Source organism: Gallus gallus, chromosome 2 (genome assembly GCF_016699485.2).
Source record: "Gallus gallus isolate bGalGal1 chromosome 2, bGalGal1.mat.broiler.GRCg7b, whole genome shotgun sequence".
Taxonomy (NCBI): domain Eukaryota; kingdom Metazoa; phylum Chordata; class Aves; order Galliformes; family Phasianidae; genus Gallus; species Gallus gallus.
In genome coordinates, this window is record NC_052533.1 from 94,733,134 (window position 1) to 94,749,214 (window position 16,081).

The 16,081-nt window shown below is 34.8% G+C and overlaps 1 protein-coding gene across 14 annotated transcripts in view; it reads left to right on the top strand.

The window, feature by feature from the left end:
• The first annotated feature begins 326 nt into the window (after positions 1-326).
• CDH19 (cadherin 19) overlaps positions 327-16,081 on the top strand; it is a 107,118-nt gene continuing 91,363 nt past the window's right edge. For 9 of the 14 annotated variants that reach the window (XM_046925060.1, XM_046925039.1, XM_025147295.3 and 6 more), the window contains exon 1: positions 327-439. The gene's annotated coding sequence lies outside the window, so the exon portion shown is untranslated. Of the gene's footprint in view, positions 440-9,992; positions 10,079-16,081 lie in introns of all 14 variants that reach the window. The other 5 variants (NM_001396661.1, NM_001396662.1, NM_001396660.1 and 2 more) reach the window with 2 other exon arrangements.

Consider the following 16,081-nt stretch of genomic DNA (forward strand, 5'->3'; position numbering starts at 1 on the left):
TGTTTAGTATGAAAATGGTGTTTACTTAGACAATTTTTGTCAGTTTATTAAGTAGGCTTCTAATTTTGACACTCAAAGTAAAGAATGTTAAAACTTTCTGATGTTTAAAATACGAATTCATGTAATGATTATATATAGAAGTAAGTTTGCTGTCTGCCTAATGTTTATTCAAAACTGTTTCTCACTGCAGCCAGCAATGTTGTTTCTAACTACCAAAGGCAAGAGCAGAGCGCTAGGGATTTAGAACAATTGGCATTGTTAAAGGTAACAGGGAGAGCTTTCATTCAAAACATGCTACATATCCCACATATGCTGGTGTAGCTCCCAGCACTGGTAGTGGTAAATGATGTATAAAAGGAGTGAATGCTGAGATGTAACCACACATAAAGAAAAGGAATTCCCTGATGGTGGGGCACAGCTGCTTTTACAAAGAAAGCAGGTATGACATTTATTTTTCACTTTCACATCTACCCTCTAAACTTCAGCACTTGTTTTTGACTCCCTTGGGGTATTATACTTCAAAAAAGGGGTTGGTCTTGACAGCAGTAGAACTCTAACTTCCTTGTATGTAGGATGGGGTCATAAAGATAAAGTTGATCAAGAACACAGTACATGTAAGAGTGTCCTGCACGTTTGAGAAAGTGCTGTACATATTCATGAATTTGATAGTTGAAAAGTAACTGTGTTTCACTGAACCTTTTTTATCATAATAGCTAGCATACACTGGGTTTTCCTCTTCTCACTTCTATTTCTTCATGTATTTTCCTCAGTTTCAAATACTCTAGGTTGTCCTAAAGAGTGTCTGTTGACTGAAAGGCTGTGTGGGTTTTACAAACTAATGTGTCTCATATACTGAGCTGTATAAAGAACATTTGCAACTAATTGAAAACACGCATACACTTCACAGATGAATGCCTCTGTCATTATCTTTCAGTTATGAATCTTGGCTCCCTCTATTCTTTAATATCTGATTTTGAAACCATCCTCTTCAGTAGTTGATGTAAGAGCTACAGGGTTTTTTTTTGTTTTTTTTTTTTTTTGGCTCAGAATTATGTCAGATCATAGTTATGAAGAAACACAAGTATTATAATCTACACTGACTACCGTATGGCAAATATTAAATTAAAAAAAAAAATCATAATTGGCTCTGAAGCAGAAGTGTGTGAAAGAAGGAGTCAAAAAAGGTTGCAATATCTTGTAGTAGGCTCTAACCTCGTACCAGGAAAACTGGAAGAGCTTTTGAAGGAAATCACAGACCTTTATCAATCCTATTCTTAGGTTCTAAACCAAAGAGTTCTGAGTATTAAAGGGTGACTCACTGAGATTGACGCAGGACTCAGTAAGGACATTTAACAGTCATTTCAGTGCAGATTTGGTTGATCCTTTTTACCAGAAGTGGCAGCCTTCAACCTTGAGGATACACAGATTCCAAAGTTACAAAAATTTTCTTTTTAAAAAATTCTCACAGATGGTACAAAACTGTTTACACAATTGGTATCAACTACCTAGAAGTTTTCTAAACAATTATTTTGAGGAAAAAAAAAAAAAAAAGAAAAGCAAGATGAATAGATATTTCTGTGTTTTAAATGGGGGGGGGGGGGGGGGGGGGGGGGGAAAGACTTTAATATAATTAAAGTAACCTACTTAAGGATTCTGAGGTTTTATTTACTTGTTAGAGATTTAGCTGCTTGATTAAAATGACCTTCCTTTCTGGAATTTATTTCATTTTTGGAAAGCAAGAAAGATCTATATTTTAAAATCAAATATTAATTAAAAATGTTAGAGATTACAAGTCTTTGTGGGTGTGGGTGCTTAATTTTTATATTTTTTTAGAATTTATTTTTTTTATACGCCAATTATTTTTTATTTTATTTTATGTTTTTAAAATAGTTTAAAGCTAAGAATAGGAAAGTGACTAAATTAATCAAGATCATTTCTACTTTTTGTCATATACTGTATTTCTCAGCTTAGCCTTATAATAAATAAACAGAGAGTATTACAAGTCATTTTATACCTCCTCTGTTGATTATCAATACATTGAGTTTGGAACAGCAATAGTTAAGTATAAACTGTCCAGAAAATAATTTGTCTGGTTACTGGAAGAACAATATGAATAATCAGAAGATAGTCTATGTATTAAATGAATTTATTGATTAAGAATTAGTTAAAGAGCTTAGAATTATTCTACAGCTTGCTTTGATCAACAAGGTCAATTTATCCAATTTATCATTGATATATTTGATCAATTCAAGTTGTGATATAATGGCAGAGCATTGTACTCAATAACTCCTGTATTTTTCCTTTCAGTCTTGAGTGCCTGGAAATATCAGCATGATATTTTTGTTCAATTCCTACCAAAATTTCTAGGCCTCTCTGCAAAATATCATAGCAGTTTCATCACGCTTGACATACTTCACTCTTCTAATGTTTGTTGAGAGTCATAAGAGTACTGGATATTTATCCATTCACTTCTTCTTGTGCAGCAGTAATAAGGGTGACTAACCAAGAAACAGCTTCAGCATTCTGCTTTGGGGTCATTACATGGTAGAAAGCCTGGTCCAATTACCCTTCCTGTCCTGGCTTGCTGCAGGAAGGCTTGTGCTATGAAATATGAAAGATGGAAGTAAAAAATCCTCTTAGTTCTTTTCCCCAGGAAAGGATCATGAAGGGAACAGGGAGGAGTAACCAGTATCTATGTCTATTATTTCCTGTTGTTACTGTGGAATCACATTTTTATCCTTGCATCACACAGAGCTTAAAGGTTTGAAGATTTTTATTTGTCTGGACTGCATTAAACATTTTCCTCTCACAATGGTGGTGCAAAGTCCATTTCATCACAGTAACTTTTATGATCGCCTAAAAAAGGATTATGACAATGGGAATTCAGCAACAACAGAGAAATCTTTACTGCCTCACGAAGCATGAAGTGTTCCTATACAAACAGCTTCAGGGTGGGCAGGGCTGTTTGCATATTTTCCTGTGTTATAATATTGCAAGTCTCACAGGATGAGCAACTAACACTGTATAATTCATAGTCTAGCAACTTGTTTTCTATAGCCTGAATATAGTACTGTCCCTCTGATGGAAGGAGAGTTTCATTTTCCTTAATAAAAGCAGGTTTTTTCACACTACCTGCCTAGCTGATATTAGTCTTCAAATTACTCCATTTACTTATTTATGGAGTGTATACTACCCACAAATAATTATTTTTCACTCCTCTTCAGAGATGTAAAGACTCACATTTCATTTCCCTTATCAACGTTTTAAAGTACAGGATGGCTCACTTTTACATCTGTCAATTTTATCTGTCTAGAAACTTTAGTATATTACTCTACACAAAAATTGTACAACTGATCCTATAAGGGCATTTATGAACAATGCATTCGGTCACAGTGTACACAGAGGATGTGATATAATTCCACTCCTCATACAGAGGCAAAATACAGCCATCAGCAGACTTCAGCCTGATCTCCATGTGTACAATTCTGAACCATTTGTCTATTTTCCTAGAAATAAACTGATGTTAGACACCAAAAGTAAAAGAAATCATTGCCTCTCTAGACTGTCAGGTCTACGATCCACAAATAAGGAGGAATTCATGCCAAGAATTAGAATAGGTAGGAAATCTATTTCCTTTGTCTTCAACATACTTGAAAAATAGAGCCCGTTATGGAAATGTGTGTGGATTGTTTGAGTTTCTTGTTTTGATTTGTTTTGCTTCTTTCTAGTAATAAATTCATCTTTTCAAAATGTTCAAAAATATATACAAACACATAATTAATACATCAGTACAGTTGTAAAGAAGACTCTGAATTATGTCAAATGTGTGCAATAATTTTAAATATTAAATGCATTTTTATATATGCACTTATATTTAAAATTTTACACTAAATTATTTGAATGATTCACTATAAGTCAGATTTTGTACAGTCATGGATAATCAAACCAGATTAAACACAAAGAAAAATTTGTCTTTAGATCAGATAGTCTTTAATTAAATTTAACTGTGATTTTTCTTCTGGAAAAGTGAAGTTTGGTATTTTCTCTATATAATTTTACCACACATACAAAAGTGCAGCTGTATATCTCCATCTACATCAGAAGTAGATAGCAAGGAATACAGATATATTCTTGATGGCAGTTTTCATTAGAGTGCTAATAATAACTCTCCCAGAGGTTGAATGATATGAAAATTTACTCAGAAAACTTTTTCAGACCTTTGCTACAAGTCCACCAGCACATTAACAGTGCAATATCAACTTTAATCTATTCTTCCACAGTTATAACCCTTCCTGTGTGCTGCAAAAGAGAAATGAATAAACAGTTCATACAGCCAATAGACCTCATGTGATATCTTCCCATATTAAAACATCATTGAGAAACATGATCATTGATCTTTCATAGAATAAAAACCAATCTTAACTGATACAATTTGCTATATCTATCCCTGATATCTTCTATTATTTAAGTTTACCATCAAATCACATTTCTGTATTAGAAATGCTTTTCTTTATGTAAGTTTCCATATTTGTCTTTCCTGTGCCTTAATCAAAAACTTACCACTTCACTTTTAATTCACATAGACACTGTGGAGATAATGTGACAAATATGACAAAAGCAGAGAGGACCTAAATGATTTAGATATAATAGAGCTAAGTACCTTTCCAAGGACTGGCAGAATTGGCAACATACTAAATTGCTTAAAAGGTCTGTCTTATTGGTTGGAATACACATTGCTTAATCAAAGAACAGAACTTTCATTTTGTTATATGAAGTAACATTTAAGGAATATTGGATTTGTTTGATTTCTCAAAACAGTGGGAGTAAATCTATATAAAAGCATGTGTGCATGCATTACTTAATGCTAGTAGTATCTAACTGATACACTAAGCAGTACTGTTTGAATTTAATGTGATGTCAAAAAGGAAAGAAAGTTACAGCAATACCTCTCCTAACTTGTTTCATTCTTGCAAGCTTTAATTTTTGAGTCAAAAAATGTTGTTCAAACATCCATCTCTTCAGGCTACTATTGAAATAAATGTAATCAACACTGACTTTTTTTTTTTTTTTTTTTAAATTCATGAAGTTTATGTAGGAAAGTGGAAAATCAAGATCACATTAAATTAGCAAATGAGATGCCAAGTCTTTCACTACCTACCACAGGTATAGAGAAGATAATAGCGAATAAAACAGTTTGCGGTGTGAACTATTCCTTTAACAAAAAGAGTAATCTTTGCTTTTGCAATGCAAAGTTTATTTTTTGAAAAGTGTTAAAAATATCTCCTGCACAGACAGGAAAAAATTATATAATTCCACAGTATTCCTAGGCTGAATAGAACTTTTTTTTGAAAAAAGGTTTTGAAAAAAGTTTACATACTGTGTGTAAATATTCTTATCACCTGAAAGATTGTTCTAATGCAGTAGTCAAAATTAATCTATACTTAACCCTGCAACATGTAAAACAAAACAAAACAAAACAAACAAACAAACAAAAGAACAAAATTCTATTACCATAAATGCTTTTGTTTGCCATTTCAGCATACCCAGATTTACCAGATTGCAGCCTGGAACCATTCTGAGATTCTAGGTTTCAAAGATGATGTCATGTTTGTTGTTCTCTGCTACACTGGATTAATAAATGGTCTCATTATCATTTAATTTGTCACATTCTACTTACCAAAAGTAGGGAATAGCCTTGAAGATACTTGTATGTACCTACTTCAGTAATGAAAAGAGGTTCCTTATATTCTTAATGTCCTCTTCTGTTAAGTTTCAAGTATGACATGAATCACCAAAAGCTGTGGCATGTACAGTCCAAACATTCATAATACATTCATTAAATCTGTGGAAAATCCAGCTATGAATTTCTGCAAGTAGACATAAATTAACTAATTTCTTCTTTCTGTATGTAGGGCTTTATTTGAAAATTTTACTTCTTTTTACAGAATGCTAAAAAATGGAGGAAGAAGGCTGAAGTGTGTAGAATTGACTATAAGTACAGTTTTATGTGTGTGAAACATGGTGGTCTTTAATACAATGCCAAAATAAGCATCAAGTTGCAGCAAAATAATGTTGATGACATGGCTTACATTTTGTAGGCCATTTAAGATCTGATTGAAAAGGTTGTCGTGGCAAGCACACTGGAAGCTTAAAATTACTACCATTTCACATGAATCTGAAAGAAAAAATGAGCAAAATATAAATACATATTAGAAGACTGCAGAAGCAGTAAACAATACTGAGGCTGATTTTCATCCGTAAATTATAAAATAACAATGTAAGTGAATTGTCTTTAGGTGATTTCATCATGATTTACGTGCTTCAGAATATTTATGGGTGATTTTTTTTACTCTAGATGTAAATGTAATTTGGGCTGCTGAGAATAAATATCAGTTAATAGTCTGGGCTGATAGCTGTAACTGTAAGATATGGTCAGATCAAAGATATAAAGACAGAGCGTAAAATAATATACAACTCCTAATTTTATGGAATAATTCTAGAGTATAGAAAATATTTTCATATGCTGCTTGGGGATAGCATTTAATTAAAAAATAATAACTGTTTTATTATATATTTAGTATTTCTATATATGATTTGTATAGCTGCATGAAAAATGCAAATTTCATGTTACTGATGTGATTCAAACACAGCTAATGCCGGCACAGTTCTTTTTTGATTTTCCTTTGGGAATCCCATCCTCACTATTTACTCTTCTTTATTTTCTGTAATCTTCATTATTGAAGAAGATCTCAGACTTTGATTCCTGTAAAAATCTGACTTCTGGATGTGTCTGGTACACTGAGCTGACTGAAGAATCGAGTGCACCCTCACCAAGTTTGTGGATGACACCAAGCTGAGCGGTGCAGTCGATATGTTGGAAGGAAGGGAAGCCATCCAGATGGACCTGGACAGGCTGGAGAAGTGGGCCCATGAAAAGCTAATGAGGTTCAATAAGGCCAAGTGCAGGGTGCTGCACTTGGGTTGGGGCAATCCCAGGTATTTATACAAACTGGGACAAGATCTCCTTGAGAGCAGCCCTGTGGAGAAGGACTTGGGAATCCTGATAGACGATGTGTGCTTGCAGTCTGAAAGGCCAACTGTGTTCTGGGCTGCATTAAAAAAAGGTGTGGCCAGCAGGGAGAGGGAGGTGATTGTCCCCCACTACTCAGCTCTTGTGAGGCCCCATCTGGATAATGCATCCAGGCCTGGGGCCCCCAGTACAAAAAAGATGCAGAGCTCTTGGAGTGGGTCCAGAGGAGGACCACTAAGATAATCAGAGGTCTGGAGCATCTTTCCTATGAAGAAATGGAGTGAACTGGACTTGTTTAGCTTGGAGAAGAGAAGACTCTGGGGAGACCTCATTGTGGCCTTCCAGTACTTGAAGGGAGCATATCAACAGGAAGAGGAATGGCTGTTTACAAGGGTGGATAGTGATAGGACAAGGGGGAATGGTTTTAAACTAAGACAGAGGAGGTTTACATTAGATATTAGGAAGAAGTTTTTCAAAGAGGGTGGTGAAGCACTGGAACAAGTTGCCCAAGGAGGTTGTGGATGCCCCACCCTTGGATGCATTCAAGGCCAGGCTGGATGTGGCTCTGGGCAGCCTGGTCTAGTGGTTGGCGACCCTGCACGTAGCAGGGGGGTTGAAATTAGATGATCATTGTGGTCCTTTTCAACCCAGGCCATTCTGTGAAGAAATAATATTAATTCAAATCTGATGCCTCCATCTCCATCTTAGATTCCGATGGTTGGGTGTAGTAAATAATATGATGTCTATAAGAATCTCTCACTTCTTACAGTAAAATCATGTTTCACAAGTAAGAGAGCTCTGAAACACCAGCTTGGTATTTGTAAGCTACAGACTGTGCAGTTGTGAATTTTATCACTAAGAATTTAAAACATTTCTTATGGACACTGACATGTGTAGGCTTATTATCTTTGTCCCTCACCCCCAAAATTTAACACAACAACGCCACAAATGTAATGTACTAAATACTCTTGATTTCCCTAAAGGATTCTCAAATATGATTCATTTTGCAGATCACCAGACAGTTTCAAGCACTGTTTTTTGGGAAGGCACCTCTGTGTACCTGATATAAAGCAGAAGACAATGTCCATCTTTTACGTGATAGTTTTGTGAAAGCTTATATAGTAGCCAATGGATGAAACAGGGCATGTAATTAATACTTACTACAATAACAAGCCCAGCCATAGGTGTACAGGCCTTCTAAGCAGAAACAGGCAGCTGGTTCCCAGCAATCTGAATGCTGTTAATACTAAACTGATATCAAGTTATACAATTTAAAGTAAATTTGGGTAAACTGATGTGACTCATATTACAACATAAAAAAAAAAAAAGAGTTATTATGGCTATTTCTACTAATACTCTGTTAATGCTTATTCATTGATTGTTTGACTCAGGCTTTTTATTGGAGGTAAAATAAATAGAGAAAACAGACCAACTACAATCAGCTGCTGAAAAAAGAAATATTATCTTCATATAAAGTTTGCTCAAACTTTGAATGAAGGCATAGCTTACCATAGAAGCCATAAACAAATAAATGTACTTCGGCTTTAATTTAGTCTCTTTTTATTTACTTGTTCTGTATTTTTTTTTCCTCTTTGCTTAGAATACAAAATACTGAAATGTCAGTACAGAACATTAGTATGAAAGTGTACACCTATATAATATAAAGGAAAGTTTATATAATAAATATTCCTACACTTCCTGTAGCATAATTTCAGTTACATGAGAGAGATATTGTTTACTAAGATTGCTTTGACATTTGAGTTCAGTTATTGCCATGGTAGAAGACAAGCCAATTAGGTCATTTGCATCATCTAAATGGAATTCTGAGTAATGTCACCATTCAGTGGGTAATAGAGAACAGAAAAGTGATTGTATCCCATGAAACCAGAATTTATTATCAAGTAAATAATACTTGGAATGTATCATTAGTCTGTGCAGACAAAAAGTTGGATTGGTTGATATTTAGATAAAAGATATGGACTTCAAGTTTCACAAGGATGCTTAAGGGAAATAAAGAAAGAAAGGGGAAAAACACCTCTCAAGTGAATCCACATTTACAGCCAAAGTTACTCCCAGTAGACTGATTTGAGACTACCTCTAAATACACTGTGATAAAGCCAAATTATATTTACATACATACATATATATATGCATCAATAATTTAACATCATTTGAAGACATTACAGTTGTTTCTATCTGTCGGAGACAGTGCAGTGGGTAGTTTTGACATACATTTGAAATTTATAAAAAAATAAAGCAACACATTTTGTGCAAACTTGCAACCACTTTCTCTTTACCTATTTAAATTGAATTCATACTGTTACAGCTATGAATATTCCACAAAATAAATACGTCCCCAAATCAATAACACACCTCAACAGACCTCAACCACTGTTTTTATATGTTTCCTGCTGTGAAAATATTCAAAACATATCTGTATTTCAAGTAGAGTAGTAGGACTCACTATTCAAAACAGCTTTAAAAAAAACTTGTTCAGGTACAGAATTATTTAAGTTTGTCTGCCTGAAGCTCTTGACATTCAATCAGATCCAAATGGCTCAAGGTAGTCCAAGCTGTAAAATACACTTTCATTTAAAACGTATACTGGCACTAGAGATGTGTTGAATCTGTTGAATATTAAATCACCTTTTGTCAGCAGAATATGGCAGGGATTTAAAAAACGTGTGTTAACAAATTACCTTAATTCAGAACACCAGCTTGACCTGAATCTCTTGAGTTATGAAATTCGGTATGATCAAAAAAAGAAAGAAGAATGACAGGCTCAGTGAGATTCTTTTGGAATTGTAATATCCTCACTTTCAGTACAACTGGCAAGAGTTATAAGAAGCAAGAGAATGTCTTTTACTGAATGGAATATGAAGTAATCCTGAGAATAATACTCTATTTAACCCCCCAACTATAAAGAACATGTATTCACACATCTTTGTATATCTTGCCTTAGGCCAGTGTTGAAGATGAGAGGGAGTTCAGTCCCGCAAGGTGCTGAGCACTGCGGTTCCTGGCTGCAATCCAGCAAAGCACTCAACTGTGAGTTTAAATTTAAGTATATGGGTCAGGCCACTTATTTCAATGGGATACAGCTTAAAGATAAACTAACCTTAAATGCTTTTCTGGATCACAGCCACAGTGCTCTGTGCTGGGTGAATGCAGATCCAACCTCAGAGGATCTTCTTCCTCTCTGTGTTTCCAGACAGAGCTCACAAACCACATACAAGCTCCTTTCAGAAAACAAAGTTCATGTAATAGCCAGATAGAGTAGGTTCAGAAGGCCGGGATGACTTACAAACCTTAGAATAACTGTGTTGAAATGACCAAACAAACAAGCAAACTAACAAAAAGCAACCTGATCAAAATAAAGCAAAAAAAAAAAAAAGACAATGCTCTTTGAATTCCTCAGGTTCAGATATTTACTTATGCATATAACATAAAGACTGAGTATGGTCATTTTTACAGATAAAGCAGAAGAAATCAAGTGAAAGAGTAGAGATGCAATCAGTTTTCCCTATTTTTCTTTGCCAAATTTCTCTCTTGATTTTAGCTGTGGCCTCTGTTACTTCTTCAACTGAAAAGAAGTCTCTAAGTTTAACAGTGTATGTGTTCTCCTCGAAGAACACATGCCAATTGAAATCAGATAATACAGTCTATTTAATTGCACATAAGTGGTATGTTGGATCTGCTGCTTTCCAGTTGAAAATGACAGGAAAGAGAGCTTAGGAATAAAGTGAAAGCAAGGCATTATATACTGAGATTATTATCTTTGTAGTCTGATTATGAAATTTTGAACTTCCCTTGGCTCCTACTATTATAGAAAACAACCAGTTAGAGTCTACTTAAAAAAAAAAAAAAAAAAAAAAGAAGGACCCAGGTTTACTGCCTTTCAAAAGGGGAAGGAAGTGAGATGACAAAGAACAAACCATGTTTACAGTCACCTGTTCTCAGTGGCAGCAAGAAGCGTTTTGTACCATTTTTTCTTATTTTGTTCATTATTTTTAGGCCAGCTTGCTAACTCGTTGAACCAATATCAAACTGGCAATTTTCTCTTCAAATAATAGCTGTCCCAACATACAAGTGGTGAAAATGAGCTTTGAAACACTGTTTTTTCAGGGTGATGATATGACTTGAACAAACAAGTACGTAATAGTTGCTACATCACAGACGTTTCGATTACCAAAATGAAAATCAAGCCATATGAATCTTTCTGTAAAAAGAAAAAGAGAAAATGTCCCTTGAAATAGCATACAAAAACCCAGGACTGCCTCAGCTAAACTTGGCCACATGTGGTTTTCTTGGAGGCTTGAGAGTCTTATTTAAAAATAATATGCAATACACACAATAGGGCACCATATTTCAAGGGAAATAATTAAAGACAGCATCACACTTTCTAGCTAACAGCTCTCATTGAAGCAATGGGCAGCTCTGGCAAAAGTCTGCCACAGTGCACCCTGCAGAAAGATCAAATCAAAGTGATAAAGAATTCTATCAGAGGTTAGTGAACATGAGACACTTTTGAAATATGAAGTGTTCAAGCAGCTCAGCATGTGTACTTTCCACTCCTCCCCACCCCCAGGTTTATCTTATTCCCACATTTCAACTTATCTTTTCATCATATCCATCAGTTTCCTCCTTGTTGAGAAACAATTGTGTCCTAGAAATCTCTTGAACTCATTTATACTCTTTCCTTTATTCTCAATTCCTTGTATCTTGTTCTACAGTTTTATTATATTTTATATGAGCCATGCTCCAATTTTCTATTTACTCCTATGCTGTTAATGGTGGAAAATGTTCTTCAGATTCAAAATCCATCACCAACATGTATCAGTTTCTTTTATAAGCTGGAAAGCTAGATTTTGATTCACTTCTTGAAAATTGAAGAATGGTCTGTAGTCACGCAGACCCACTTTATGTTTTCATCAAATATTCATAACAATATCCAGAGCAGGAACATGTTTTCTCAACCATATTCTTATAAACCTACTTTTCTAGCTGCATAACCAAATGTGGTTTGGTTATAAACAGTTTACAGTAAACTGCCAAACATCCCCTGGCCACTGTACACAGATTTTAGCCTTCAACTTATGAAACAAAAGAAGTAATAGGAGAGAGGATACTAGGTGTATTCAATATTAGAAACTCAATACCTATTCTTTTGTAAGGTCTTTGCAAAAATAAGACACATACTTAAATATAGTAGCATTTTTTTTTAAAGTTAATTTTGTTTGAATGAAAATTTCACTTGGTTCCAACATATGAAAAGATTTTTATTTGCAGATCAACAAAAGTTAATTTTTCCACATTTAATATGTTTTCCATAACACATGTAAAATGACTGCAGTGATTGTAACAGCTGATGTCATAGGAAAGCCATTGCTAGAACTAGTATTGTTTGGGAACTTCATCAAAGTGTCAGAGAATTAAACACATTCACAAGGACAAGTTTATTCTGGAGTTAGGCTTGAGTCAGGATTAAGGCCTTTTGATGAAGTTATCTAGATGTCATTGCCTATTGCACTGCCCTGCTGAAGCCCACAGCAGCTCCCACAGTAAAGGGCAATCTCAAAATTAGTCCTTTACCTATCTTGACTCTTCAGTCTGATATCAACCAAAACTTTACACATTTAAGCCAACTCCTTTACAAAGTCAAAGAATAACTGTGATAGCAACACACAATAACTGAGTTCTTGATTTTGAATCTAGAACATCACATAGGACAGCTAACTTCAGCTGAAGGCTCTCATTAATTCAAGTGAGGTGTCTCTAGCTGTGAATATGCATAAAGATGAGATCAAAGATAAAGCCTGAGTTTATGCTTCAGGCAGGAAAAAAAAAAAAAAAAAAGAAAAAGAAAAAAAGAAAGAAAGAAAGAAAGAGAAAGAAAAGCCCCACCAAATTTCTCGCAGTTAAACTAAGTCACAATGGAAATGAGCAAAGCAAACCTCACATAGAGCAGGGAAGTTTTTTTAGGAAACAAAATGAAACTTTTTTTCTATTTTACTGGTGTATGGATTTGATATGAATATGTTTGCTACAGGCTGCCTGTGTCAGTCTCTCTGGGTTAGGGATCTGTATAATCCCAGTAACGCAACTGAACTAAAACTCAGTTTTCAATAAAACTAGCAAATGTCATTCATTTTGGAAAGCAGTGGAACATTTATTTTTAAGTGCTGTTTTTTTAGAATTAATGAGTAAACATAAGCACAGTGCAGACATCTATGTATGGACAGATTAGAGTTTTAAAAATTGAGAAATGGGAACTCTAAACAGAAAATCTGATGTGTGACCTGTGTAGTTACTTAACCAAAATTACCTCGTGTAACTGAATTACTCCATGTTACCTCTTAATTGAAATTTCAGGGAAAAAAACAGTCAGTTATTTTGATATCCAAAAACAGTTAATCCCTTCTCAGAATGCAGATCAAAGACAACAGGTAACTAACTTTTGACAAATGTAGTAATGTACTTAGAGGGTTGGCTCTATTTTAGGTGCTTAAGCTGGATGTATAAAGACCTTGTGTTAGATCAGTATGTAGTACAACTGTTTTCTGCTGCTGCAAGGATGTATCTCCCTCTTTCCACTCATACTCTTCTCCCTCTCCTCTCCAATTCCTCTTCCCAATTTCATACATGCTCTCCTCACTTTGTTATCTCACCCTTTCTCTCACATCTGCTCTGTCATGTCTGCTGCTGAAGGAAAATTCTCATCAGAGTCTGTGGAAGAAAACAGTGTATAAGCCCATCTAACTTGCTGTAGTAACAGAAAATTACTTGCTTTTCTTGCCTTTTGTTTTCTCTCTCTCTCTCTCTCTGTTTTTTTTTTTTTTTTTTTTTTTCCAAATTTAGTTAATCAAATTGGTTTACAACACAGAAAGTGCTTGCAATGTCTCAAGGTTGGGTGGAGCTATGTAGGCAGGAGTATGGAAGAAGCTGAAGTTAGGAAAGAGGATATTGCTGTTTCCCTTTTGGAGGTAGCAAGCTATTAATATCTCAGTTTCTTGTATAGCTACACCATGAGGAGTTGGTCTGCTACATCTATGACACAGAGAAATTTAATGTGGTTGTACTACATACTGATATAACACAAGGTCTAACTTTATACATTCAACTTAAGCACCTAAAATAGAGCCAACCCTCTAAGTACATTAATAAATTTGTCAAAAGATGACTTAACACTCAGTAAGGAACATAATAGCCTGCCAACTTCTAAATCAGATGACCAAAGTTAAATAGGGTTAATATATGAATATTCATTCTAAACCTGATGGCCCAGTGGAGAAACAGGGATCTTGAGATTTCCCACGGGGTCCATGTTTTTTAGTATATGAAGAAGCCATAGGGATCATTCTTGACCTTGCAGAAAACAGAATTGCAGAGGTAGGAGTCTGAAAATGCTATGCCAGCAACCAATATACTTTTGCTGAGAGGTGAACTCTTGCTGCAAGCAAAATGTAATACAGCTGGCTGACTATCTGTACACTACAATAATACAGGATTTTAGTGGAGCTTTGCTGACACAAAACTGGAATAATGCGGTGCAAATCAACCCTCTACTAAGAATCAGGTTGAACCTATAATAAAACATTTGCTTATATCATTTTCTACAGCCTCATAATGGGATAGAAGAAATAGTAGCTTTTTTTACCACTTCTTAGCTTTAGAAGTCAAGTTTATTGTGCTGCTTGTGCTGTTACACAAATGTTTTTCCTGCTTGGTGAACACTAATTTGAAATATATTATTTTACCTGGATTTGGTTTTTCTCCTCTTTGTAGGTGCATTGCATTGCTCTAGACTACAATGAATATTGCCTGGCATGTTTCTGAATTTTTGTTTTCAGGCAGTCCCCCTGCTTTTCATTAACATCTGCCAATGCTAAGCTTTTGGCAGACTATTTGATTTTAATTCACTTTCCACAAACCACCTAACTCTCTTTCATCTGTGCTTTTGTTGTGAAGTTCCTCAAAAATGCTTCTTTTTTTCTTCCCCTGTAGCTAAAAGAGGTCCTATCCATTTCCTTTAGCTTTATTGGTGTAATTGCTGGGTAGAACTACATGAGTTGCCTCTCAGCAAGGACCTTTGAATTTTTTCTACACACCTGGGTTGTCTTTGTTAGACATTTCCCACTGTGGTTATGTTTCAGGGTCCAGCCTTCACATTCTTACCACTTCTTGCACTTCTAATGCCCAGTAGGATGGTGATTGTAAATGTTACATATTGCAATTTTATCTACAAAGAAAAGTGATTCTGGTGTACGTTTTGATTTTGAATAATTTTGGGTGTGAATGCATTAGCTCTAATTTGGAAACAGACTGGTATTCAATCTACTTCTTAATGAGTAAATTGCTGTATTTATTTGTTTGTAAGAACTCAGATATTTATGATTTGAGAGTATACAAGAAATAATCTGTAGTGTGATTTAAAGCCTACTGAATCAATGAAAAGACTTTCACAGGCAGCAGCTAGCCTTGTAACAGACCCTCCATGCAGTATCTGTCCTCTCCTAATTACAAATGCCTTGTTTTGTGACATATTTCTTAACAGCCAATATATGATGCATCTCCGCAAATTCAAAAATAAAAAATAGCATTTCAGCAGTAGATGTAAATGTATTTATAAAGGCAAGAGCAAAATTACAGATCTTTAAAATTAATTTATCAGCATTTGCAGTTTTTAGTCCATAACAAAAGAAATAACAATAAATATTAAGCAAATGAAAGCATTTAGAGCATTTTAATAAATGTTTAAAAGAAAAGCAGCACCAGTCTCTTGATTCTGGCTAGCACTTTTTTATCTACCATCTTTCTGTCTTTGATGGATGTTGTTCGTGCTGTTTAGCTTACAGTAACAAGGAGGTATTTAATTTTTCTATCTTCTGTCTCTCTAGTGACAGTCTGTGATGGATGATGTGACAGAAGGATTCATCAGAAAATTCTAAATCATGAATACAAAATAAATTAGTAATATAAGAAGTGGATTTGCAATCTCCACTGACAAAACTCCAACTGCATCAACTGCTCTCTCTTTTTTTTGCTTTTACT